Source organism: Lygodium microphyllum, chromosome 3 (genome assembly GCF_053477565.2).
Source record: "Lygodium microphyllum isolate KBCC chromosome 3, Lygodium_microphyllum_v1.1.10, whole genome shotgun sequence".
Taxonomy (NCBI): Eukaryota; Viridiplantae; Streptophyta; class Polypodiopsida; order Schizaeales; family Lygodiaceae; genus Lygodium; species Lygodium microphyllum.
The window spans coordinates 149,655,889-149,668,368 of NC_141137.1; the positions used below are offsets into that span (position 1 = coordinate 149,655,889).

A 12,480-nucleotide genomic window follows, 5' to 3' on the forward strand; every position below is an offset into this window, starting at 1 on the left:
TTGGTTGTGGCAGTGTAGGCTCTCCATTCACGAATGTGATTAGGGTGAGCTAGTCAAGGATCTTGCATCAGCGCTAGACCAATGACTAGATCCCCAAAGACCCTAAGATTCAAGCACTTGTTGCATGAAGTTCGACCAAGTGGTGAAATTCAACCTGTTAAAATGAGTCTTATCCATGAAGGCATTCTTGGCCATTGAAACAACAATGGTAGTGCTAGGAGATGGACAAGGTGTATAATAGGAGTAGGGTGTGGAAGTGAAATACACTTGGGAATTAATCCTAGAGTATCCACCATGCATGCAAGAAGTGTGCACAGCGGATTCAAATGTGGGCATGGACTGACTAGGCATTAGCATGGTGACCGTATCAGTAGCCAATGGAGGAGAGGGGAGGTGAGTAATCGAGAGTAGTGAGGGGAATGCCCATCACACCCGTCCTAGGGTGAAAAGAAGTACTCACTTGTGAGTATCTAGAAGGCACAATGTTGGCATTCCCCCTGACGATGTATCAAGGTACAAAGAGGTAGTGAAGTGGGGGTAGATATAATATGGAGTGGAAAAAGAGAAAGTGCAAGGATTAGAGATGGAGAATCCAACTCCTAGTGTGCTGGATGCAAAAGCAAAGCGTAATCCGAGGGTTTGGAATGAAGAAGAGAGGATCCAACTCCTAATATACTGGATGCGGAAGTGGAGTTTAATCTGAGGGTTTGGAATAAAGAAGAGAGGAAATCGAGGTGTGGATAAGAAGAGGGTGGAATGGGAGGGATTTGAGAAGAGTGGTTTACATGCTCAAATGAAACAGAAGATGTAGATATACCTGATAAAGAATGTCTGCTTCGCAAGCCCCCTTTATTGAAGTTTACATACTGAAAATCATCCAGATCCTACACACCAAAAGGAGAAATAGGAGAGGGTTTTGATTCATACAACTCAAAGGGATTGTACGAATCTAACACTGAGTCTAGCTAATGAATAAGATGGATCACTAGTCGTCCCAAATGTCGTATGTTCTCCATGATAGAAGAGGTGATCAGTCTCACCAACCGGTCCGGATGTAGTGACAAAGATGGTAGAAGGGGTATAAACTTGACCATACATGATGTGCAAGTACTCTTCAAACTCCTCTATCATGTGACGAAAGTTTGGAATAGGGAAAGAAAAAAAAAGGTGAAGGTGAAGGTGGGGTGTCGTCTTCCTCGCCGCGTCCACAATGCCTTCTCAAGGCCTCCAATGATGGAAAAGCCTTATAAGACATTGTGGGATCCTGAGCAGGATACTCTTTACAAGAGCACCAACTCTCATACCATGTGAAGATATGCTAGGGTTTGCACAAAGAAAACACTGAAAAAACAAACACAACTAAAACACAATAACTCAAATAGTAACACAAACCCTAAATGCAAAACTCAAAACTCAAAATGCAAAAAAAGAGAAAAGAGAACCTCAACAACAAATGAATTGATACTGCAAATCGTAGCAAAGATTGATGAAGAAAAGTGATGAAGACACAAAAACGACATATTGAAGATTTAGGTAGCCAATTACCAACAATAGTGGGAGGCGAGCCAACGTAGACCACATAGCAACAGTCATTGGGAGCTAGACAACTAGTGGAAGAGGGCTGATAGCCAAAACATGCAAGAAAAGGATAGGGCTGAATGGTGGGCAGCCTGTCTATTTATAGACATGGAAAGATCCTCCTAAATTAGGGTTTTGCATGTGGGACACAAGAACTTTCTAGAGTTGCTCCCTATTTAATGAAACGTTTGGTAATTTAATGTTTTGGGGCTGTTTTAAAGAGCTAATCAATGGGTAACGAGTTTTTAGCTCAACAGGTTGTGATTTCCTGATTCACAAGCAATTTACAGCGAGGAATAACTCAAGAAATTAACAAATTAATCACACAAGACAACCAACACCAATTGGCACCAAAATTGGAGTTGGCACTCCTCACAGTGTTTCTTTAATCTTTATTAGAAAATTTATTGTAAAACCAAGACATGGGTCAGATCCCCAAGAAATTGGTGGGCCACACCACGAACTCCAAAAATGTATCCCAAAATCTTCAGCAAATCAAACACAATCTCAACCAACATCAATTGGCACCAAAATTGGAGCTGGCACCCCTCACAGTGTTTCTTTAATCTTTATTAGAATATTTGTTGTAAAACCAAAACATGGGCCAGATCTCCAAGAAATGCATCCCAAAATCTTCAGTAAATCAAATGCAATCTCTCACAAAATCTAGAACCTCTTGCAGCCCCAAATGACCAACAGCAGTAATCCTCAATTTGCCCCTTAATTTTGTGCATTTAAGGAGTCAAATTGAGTCTTCGACCTTCACATGCAAATCATCTCTAGGCTCTATCATAGATGGTTGATCTAAATCAGGAAATTCACTGCTGAATGGCTTTCATTTAGAAGTCAAACTTCATTTATCCTTTGGGGGGCTATAGTAGTAGCATATAGTGAGCTAGCTCTGAAGCTACCACTGAAAAAATCTATAAGAACCCGCAGGCTCACTGATTCTGTATCTGTCTTTGTCCTGCTCATCAGAAGCTTCTCTCTATATGCCCAGAGCTCTAGTATGAACAGTGCTAGGCATCTCTAATCCTCATATTCCATGACCCTGTGGAGAGGCTCAAACACCTCCTAGAAAAGGTAATGAATTATTCCTCTTATCTAATAATACATAGTACATCTACAAATAAAGTGCTCATTAGACTCGACCTCCTGGTGGCATAATTGGCAAACGCGTGCATCCTCAAGCATAAGAGCAGCAGATGAGAGAGGGAAAAGCATTTGCACGCTGTAGAACATCAGCTGCCACAGTCATCTAGCTCAAAACACTTGCAAATCAGGTCACCTACTATCCCAAATGCCCAAGATAATATCGCCTACTACCAAAGAGGTAAAGAATGTTGTCACCTGCTGTATTTTGTGATCCTCCACTGTCAAAACCCTAATTGCAGCAGTTGCCTATAGTGAATGCCTCTCCAACTGCTGCCCAAAACCCAAGTTGCCCAAAATAGACTAGATGGGGGTCATAATATTTGATGAGATATAAATCAACAGACTTCAACGACATGCACATAGTCTGACCTTCCACCAGATTTTCTACTTCTCTTTCCTTTAACCACATCTAGGATTGAGGGACTGGATTGTTAGTAGACATGTTATCCATTGTCTTCTTCTATATACATCTCCTGGTTGTGAGCCTCAAATTTCAATCTGAGTCAGACAAGGACTTTGGAAGCTCTGGCACTATCTCAATCTCTCATTCATTCTCATGTGCCACTCTTTTCCATTTCAAGCACATTAAGCTGGAGATTAGAGTTCCTTCTCAAACTCTAGACCACTTGAGCCTTCTCAAACTCTAGACCGATCTTATTGGAGTGCATTTGCCGCTTCTACCGCATGGCACTTAGGCGCCTTCATTGCAGCCTATAGTTGGCCATTTTTAGCTGATCAGACATCTTTTTGGGCATTTTCCAACAAGCCAGCTTGTTTCTTGGTCAGTTGCCTATTTATAGGCTCTGCCCCAATCCATGTCTCCAAATTCATTCTATGTTTATCATTCCAACCATGATCATTCTCACTCACCTTCCACAATCAAATCTTCTGCCATCAGCCCAATGCCCTCATTGACACTCCTCTACAGCATTTAGGGACTGATTGTGTGCATCCTTGTTTCAACATTTACAGATCAATGTGCCTTCTATTCTTTTGTGTTTCATCTTTACTCTCTCTTCTCAATGTGTTCCTACATCCATTGAGCACTCTCACAAAATATCATGGCATGGGCCGAATCGTTTACTCATCATGGACAACTAATTTCCAAGTCAAGCCTTGTCACATTACTCGTATTTCCACAAACCTTGCAAGTCCATTGTTAGCAATTACACTTGTTGAAAGCCCTCTCAATGTGTGAGATGTACAATACAAAGACTTCATGAAGAGGAGTAGGCATGCAGGAGAGAATCTGTTGGTAAAAGTAGGGGCGGACATAGAGGTAAAGAACCAAGGTAGAGGTAGAGGTTGAGGTAGATGAAGAGAAAAGAAACAAGAAGTAGAGGTGGACATAGATGTAGCCGTAGAGGTAGAAAGATAGAAGTAGAGTTAGAGTTAAATGAAGGGAGAGAGAATGGAGGCAGAAGTAGAGGTAGATGTAGAGGTAGATGAAGTGGAAGGAGGAGAGGGAGAGGATGACTCAAGAGGAAAAGAGTGGTGACTGCCAAAAGTAGAAGCCTTCAAGATGGAGGTACATGAAGAGAAGTGCTTGAGAGAGTGAGTGAAAATGCAAAAAGCCTTTCTTATAAAGAAGGCTGAATTAGTAAGATGTATCAAATTCAAAATCCCTCCAACAAGACACTGAAAATGGGCAGAAAGCAGCCAAAACATGGCTGCAAATGGTCGAAAAAATTTTGCTTTTTTTCCACCTGTAACAATCACTTTTTTCCCCCAATTAAAACGTGTGATATCATAACAGACTCTACTGGTAAATTGCACAAATAAAACATACAGGATAGTTGCATATGCAAAGAAAACGCAAGTATGACTGGGACCCTAACCCAAGTTACCGCCCTCTAAGTCACTATAGGAGCCTCACCTCCATCATGGAATACAAATTTTAGAGCTCTCTCCTAGCATTATTAGCTCCAGGGCAGTTCCATAATCATTGTTTTTGTGTCTCCTCTCTGTCCAGATCTAGCATATGCGATTGGGAACTTGCCATATTCTAACCATGTACACCCTTCTAGACTCCTATGAGCCACAAGCCATAGAAGGCAAAACACTTCTCTATGCCAAAAACTATCATCCAATTTCCTCTAGAAGAAGAGATGCCTTATCTGGACTAGTTTTAGGTGGCAGCTCACTGCAGTGATCTTGCTCATTTGATTCCTCTTCCCCAACTAGAAGTGAAGCCAAAGAATGAGACCCTGCAGAGACTCTCAATACAAGGATCTCTTTAAACCCACTCCTCCAAATCCCATTGTAGTGTCTAAAGGATCTTTCTTTGATATGCCCAACATCTCAACTCTCGACCCCTCAATACTAGTCATGGATTCAAGCTCAATGTACCATCAGCTGTTGCACTAAGCTACCACTCTAATCTTCTGTCAAGAGCATCCAATGTACTACTCTCTTTGATCCAAGTCCTCTGTTATGAGTGTACCACGTTCCACAAATGTGAAGGTGAAGACTCTCTGTGTTCGCCACAATGACCCTGAGAAGAATTGCTCCTCTAGCGGAGAGACCAATCCATGCCTGTGAGATGCATGTATTTGTCCTACACACTTAAAGCACTCCTCTGTAACTATATCTACCATCATCCTAACCCCTCTCAAGCACTAAAGACTCTCCTATCTTTGACTATTTGTAGTGTGTGGTCCAAATTTCCATAATTTGGCAGAGGCTATGACTTGTAACAACTAACGCTATCATAGTCCCAGGCCCTCTAAAGGGTTTAAAGCCTCTATTTTTTGAGTGTCATACGGTGTGGTTCCAAATATCTATAGGTTAGCAAAGACTACAAGTTGTACAGTGTTTGAAGCCTATGATTGGATATTTACATGAATTGAAAGAGCTCCATTGGAAGAAGAGACTCAAATCACTTATAGCACATTTCACTTTGCATAAGGCAAGGGTTCCAATATTGTTGGGTATTTCACTTACACCTCACTTACGCCTACGCTCACATAGGAGTGTCGGTGATCAGTAGGATACTCGGGCACTTTTTACTCTCGGTAGGAGAGGTTTTTTCCCTTATGGTATTATTTTGTATGTGCTTATGTCACACACTTACGGGCACTTATCATGTTTGGGTGTGAACACCCCCTACAACCCCAAGGTTTAAGGATTGTACCTTGTACTTTCAGCTTACACTCTTTCAATCTAGAGTATTGGGTGTCATGCTTCACTCTCATACTATCTACTGATTTCTATGTTGAGCTTTGATCCTGACTTGCTCTCACATTTGGTATCAGAGCATTGGCTCTGTTCAACTCAGCAGAGTCTTCTGCTCAAGTCTAGTTCTGCTCCCTGTCGCCACAGCCCCAAGACCACCACATCTACGCCCTATCTTGCAGCACTTCGTCTTGCACCTAACAGGCGTCACACCAGTCTGTTGTACGTGCCACCCCAACCACTGTGGCCACGTCTTGACAACGCCACCCATGAGATTGAACGCCCGCCAGATTACTGTACGCTTTGTCAATCACACTGCCTCTGGCCAGGCACGCCCGCCAGACTCTTGCACGCTCCGTCAGTCACACTGCCTCTAGCCAAGCACGCCCGTCGCCTGAGAACCGCCCGTCTATGCCCCGTCGTTAGAGTGCAGCCCGCTAGCTAAGCGTTGCCTACCCATCCACCTCTGCAACGCTGCCATGCCCTGCCACTTCTTGCCTTGCGACGCCTGTCTGTCCTGTGCCCTCCCGCTAGGGTTTTGACACCCACCAGCTCGCCTGTACCTGTACTTGTATCTCCACATGTGCCTATACCTGTGCCCGTGGCTACTAGCTTGTCAACCTATCATTTCTAAGGTATTTTTTTAAAAAAATTAACCTTTTTTATTCCAAAATTAATTTCTGGAAGAGGGGGTTTCTACCCACACAGACACAGAAGTGTGGATATGTGTCCCGGACACGGTGGATGCAAATTTCCGCGCACATTTGTCAGACATTTTGGGGCTTTTGTGTCTTTTGAGGACAGTGGCACATGTATTGCATTTTCAATCACTGATAGTCTGTTTTGAGGCAAGAAATTTTGGGGATTTTGCTAATACAGTGTTGCTAAACACTGAATACACCTTGGACTATGTGCATTAAAGATAGTTTTGACAAAGTGCACCTCAGTGAGCTAATTGCAAAAAGTTATTTCCTGCAATTTCTGAAAATTTTCAGAATTCCAATTTGGTCCCGCTTGGACATTGCTCTTTTGCTTCTTTTGGTAATTGATTATCATGGCAAATCAGGGAGGAGATGTCTTTACCTATGTATCCAAGGAGGACAGATTGGATGGAAACAACTATTCACTTTGGTCCTTCATGATGAAGAATGTGCTTGTGGCTAAAAATCTTTGGGATTATGTTAGTGGAGAAGAAGCTAGACCTGGAGTTGTGGCTCCAGCTACTCCTCCAGGAGGACGTGCACAATGGGCACCTCAGCTTGCTCCACTTCAGCCACTTCCCCAAAGATCAACAGCTCAAAAAGCATGGGATACACGGGATGCACAAGCTTTATCGCTGATTGCATTGGCAGTTCAGCGGTCCATCATCCCCTATATTCGTTCAGTAGCTTCTTCATGAGAAGCTTGGCTAACTTTGGAGCAGGTGTTTGCAGGAAAAAATGAGACTCGCATCTCTTTCTTAAAGAAAGAGCTAAAGACATTAAAAATGGATGAGGGTAATTCTATTCAAGATCACTTGAACAAAATTCAGGACTTGCGTGAGCAACTCATGAATGTTGATGAGTACTATTCGGATGCATAGATGATATCTACTACATTGAACTCATTACCTCCTTCATACTTGGCTTTTCATACAGTCTTAAACCTCACCATGAGTGTAACCAGCCTTCCTTCCATGGATGGGTGGTAAATCCCTGATTACAACTAAATTACAGCAACAAACAATTAATGCAAATCTGAAAATATAAATTTACCTACTGATCTTGGACAATGCACACCCGATTGGCCCCAAAATTGGCGCCCCTTTCGGTATTTCTTTAGCTTTATTGAAGAATAAGTTGATTTACTTTGGGATTCCCCCAATCCCTTTCGGTATTCCAACTCCCCTTGTTGTGATGAATCACTGGCAAGTCTTTAATCCGATTTGCCCCTTGATTTGGGCAATCAATTGGCCTTCACCCACTTTGATGGAAATAAAAAATGCCCCAAATTCAATTATTTGCTGGTCCCTCCACTAGAATAGGCTAAAAACAGCTTCAACCTTGTTCAATCCAAGCTTTGGAGCTTCCAATTTCTGATATGATTCTCGAGGCTGCTACTAAACCCTAATTTTCTGTTGCATATTAGGTTTTATAACAGAGAAATCTGAAATTTCTTAGCCTCCAAGGATCCAAATGCTGAGATCTTTGGAGCAAGGCTGTGAAATGGCTGGGAGATGAGAGAAGTTGTAGAGAGAGAAAATTCAGAGTTTTGTTGCAAAGAATGACTGAAAATCAGTCAAGTGCAGCTACTGCCTTGCCACAACAGCATGTAGATACAAAGAACTGAAGAAAATCAGTCATTTACTATTGCTCCCCTACCTCAACAGCCTGTAGATGTTGTCTCTTGCTGTTGATTGTTCTTTTGCCCTTGGCTGCCTCAGAAGGTTCTCCAATGGCTGCAAATCAAACCAGCAGCCTCCCCTTCTCTCTCTTGCAAGCTGAATTTATAGAAATACCTCTCTCCAACCTCTAAAGACGTTTTTCAGTCTTGCATGGGCATTTTTCACAAGTGGCAGCCTTCCCAAATGGTTTTTCTGACATTTTCCATAATTAAATATTGATTTTCAGTCTTTAAATACTGAAAATTAATCTAATAATTATTTCAATGCCCTGAAAAATATAGCCAATAATTAAATTGGCTAAGCAACTTCCATTCCCGAGTGTCTCTCCGCCATCTTTGACCATCAGATTGGCGTTAAATGCCACTTCTTTAGTGTCACCAACTGACATTTATGGCCAAATGGATGACCTAGACCAACAACTGGCACCAGATACCACCAAGTGCTTGTGTGGCATAACTTATAGTAACTTTTGCCTTTGACATCCCGTGATTTCTTCGGGTCCCGGGCTCGTAAATTTACTTTAACCCCAGTTGCACACCTCACATGTGCAACATTTACTTAATCATGTGATTAAAATTAATCCACATGTTAAGTGAGGTTTCAAAAATACATGTCCTCATGACAATGAGGATTGCCGCACAGCCGATCACTTTTCTTTAATTAGTCAGTTTGCTCCTAGAGGAGGAGCAAACAAGAAGAAATAGTGGTGTGGATACTATAGCCTCTGAGCAGGCTTTTATGGCTAGACAGAAGGGCAAAGGCGGCCAAGTAAAGAATGCTCTGCAGAGCTCTGGGACTTCTGGCACATCACAGGCAAGTAAAAAACAAGGGGGCACGCAAGCCAAAAAGGGCAAATGTCATTATTGCAAGAAGCCAGGCCACTACATCACTGAATGCAGAAAGCGAATCACCAAGGAGAAAAAGGAGGAGTCAAGAATGTCTGTTTTTTATGCTCCTTCCATTGCTATTGAGTCCGCGACCTTTGTTGCAAACAGGGACTATTGCTTTTACACATGCAGTTATGACACTTCTTAGGCTGATCGCGCATTTAGCTCTACTGAGGATGCAGGCACTTGGGTTTTTTGACAATGGTGCTTCTAGGCATATTACCTCTCGCAGAGATTTATTTGCTTCTGTTGGTGCAACTCCAGTTGGCAAGTATGTACAGTGTGCCAACAATGCATCATACCTTGTTAGAGGTATTGGGGAGATTGTGCTCACAGCCATTGATGGCTCTATTCTCCGCCTACAGGATACTTTGTTTGTGCCAGGAAAAAAGAAGAATCTACTCTCTATTTCTTCTTTGGCACGTTGTGGATTGCAGGTCACATTTGATGATGACAGATGCATGGAGAGAGACAAATGACACATGATTTTGGTCTTGACTGGCACTTTATGTCATGGGTTATACGAGTTGGATGCTCTTTCAGTTGATCAGTCAAAGTACATGGCATCCACTCTTACTCTTGCTATGATACATGCAGAGTTATGGCATGCTCGGATGGGACATGTGAACTTTGGCAGCTTGATGCTCTTACAGCGTACACAAATGCTAGATGGATTACCTCTACTGGAGAGACCTCCTGAACACTTGTGCGAAGGATGTATTTTGGGGAAAATGCATTGTTTTTCATTTCCATGTGATGTTGCTTTTAGAGCAACAGCCAGGTTGCAGTTCGTGCATTCAGATGGATGTGGGCCTATGCAGAAAAAGTCACTAGGAGGATGTTACTATTTTGTGACTTTTATTGATGACTTTACTCGATTTTGTTGGGTCTACTCTTTGGTCAAAAAGTTAGAAGTGTATGATACATTCTTGGCTTTTGTTGCACTTGCTGAAAACTAGTCTGGTTGTAAAATTGAGACTCTTCGTTCGGACCGAGGGGGGGAATACATATCCTCTATGCTGAATTCTTTTTTGAGGCAGAAGGGCATTGTCCATCAGTACACTACTGCTTATACTCCATAGCAGAATGAGGTTGCAGAGAGGAAGAATCGGTCACTCATGGAGATGGCCAGATGTATGCTGAAAACAAAGAACTTGCCTTATAGTTTTTGGATGGAAGCCGTCATGTGTGCTTGCCATATTTTGAACAAATGCCCCACCAAAGCATTGAAGAAAATTACACCTTTTGAGGCTTGGAACAGCCGGAAACCTCTGTTGGACACTTTCATACCTTTGGGTGCCTTGCGTATGCACACATTCCACACATACTCAGAAAAAAGCTGGATGACAAGGCTGTCAAATGCATTTTTGTGGGATATAGTAGTGAGAGCAAAGGTTACAGACTCTATAATCCTATTTCTAAAAAGGTATTTGTCAGTAGGGATGTATTATTTGATGAAAAATCATAATTGTTCCTTGCTAGTTTAGATACATATCAGGCTGCCCGTGATGTATTTGAAGGGCTGCTGTCCATTACATTTGGTGATTCGGGTGGAGTTTCAGCAAGTGAACTTAATGTTCAGCCAACTGCTCCATTGGAAAGTGCAGAAAATCAGCCATTGAACGAAACACATTGAGATACATTATCACTTTGTCAGAGAGAGGCTACATGTAGGTGATATCAGCCTTGTCTATTGCCCTACCACCAGTAATGTGGCAGACATCTTCACCAAATCTTTTCCTCAAGACAAATTTGAAGCATTTCGCAATGCTTCAAATTTGATCACCTTTGGTGGCGGATGATCCTTGTACTCTTGATCACTCTTCACTCCAAGGGGGCTTGTTGGGTATTTTACTTACACCTCACTTACGCCTATGCTCACATAGGAGTGTCGGTGATCAATAAGACACCGGGGCACTTTTTACTCTCGGTAGGAGAGGTTTTTTCCCCCAGACTTATGGTATTATTTCGTATGTGCTTATGTCACACACTTACGGGCACTTATCGTGTTCGGGTGTGAACACCCCCTACAACCCCAAGGTTTAAGGGTTGTACCTTGTACTTTCAGCTTACACTCTTTCAGTCTAGAGCATTGGTTGTCGTGCTCCACTCTCATACTGTCTACTGATTTCTGTGCTGAGCTTCGATCCTGACTTCCTCTCACAAATATTGTAACTTACTTTCCTAGGGTAAGGGACCAGTTTAGTGATAACTATTGGCTGCCTGTCACTCTGCCATATCCCACCCAATTTCAATGGTGGAGTTGGGGCACCGTAATTGCTTAATGGGGCCATGTCTCAAAAGATATTTTAGATGGCATGTTATCATATAGTAATGCATGAGGACTGCAAAGTAATTTTTTCATTGAAAATCTCACCCAAATTTTGAGACGAGTATTTGGGATACCTGAGATGGAAGGATACTATAGAAAAGTTTGAATTGGCAAATCAGAGAAGAAATCTATGTCTTCAAGAGGGCAAACACCTCGTAGAATTGGATCTTGAACAACACAGAATAAGAAGGCTCTCTACTATAGCACCAGGGGTTTTCATTTAATCACCCTCCCTTATCCTAAAAGCAACTAAGGTAATTGACCAAGAAAGGTGGTGTCTTGGATTCAAGTGATTCAAAGCATCACTTTGAGGTTCAATAATGGTGTTCACATGGGACATATGTGCTGGCCCTAAAGGTTGATGTCATCCACATGTAGGCTAGAAGGATCTTTATACAATTGACTATTTCGTATGCATCATCTATTACCCCAAAAAGGAAAGAAAGGCCATCAAATAACATCCTCAAGATGCCTCAAAGGGCATATGGGACAAAAGCACAAATCATCAAGATTACTATCCACATCAGGAGTGCCTAATGCCACTAATCACAGATAGAGAAAATAAAATATTTAAAAACATACACGCATCAAAGGTGCACTATAGCCCCACAATTTCATCCATATTTGGAGCCTAGCATCCCATCATGTGTACAGCACTAAGATTTATCTCATTCTACGTGCAATAGGCATGAATTTATTGCTTCTCATGTACAGCATTTTCTCCTCCATTTATAGTTCCAAGTTTCTCCCCTCCATCATTGTCAAATGAGAGTGCGCAAGTGGGAGATTTTTGGTTTCAGTTTCCTTTCATGGTGAATACAACCTAGATATCAATCCCCAACCACAACTACTCAACAACCCCATAGGAGGTGCTGTCTAGTGATATCTAGGGTATATTTGCAATCAAGGTTTTGTTAGCTCTTAGGCCACTACATACTACAATCTGAAAGATCTCCTTTAGGTAGGAGGTT

The 12,480-nt window shown here is 42.1% G+C and overlaps 1 protein-coding gene across 3 annotated transcripts in view; it reads right to left on the reverse strand.

Annotated features, from left to right (window-relative positions):
* Positions 1-12,480, reverse strand: part of LOC148039027 (ATPase complex subunit) — a 71,258-nt gene that overhangs the window by 22,954 nt on the left and 35,824 nt on the right. The window lies entirely within an intron of this gene.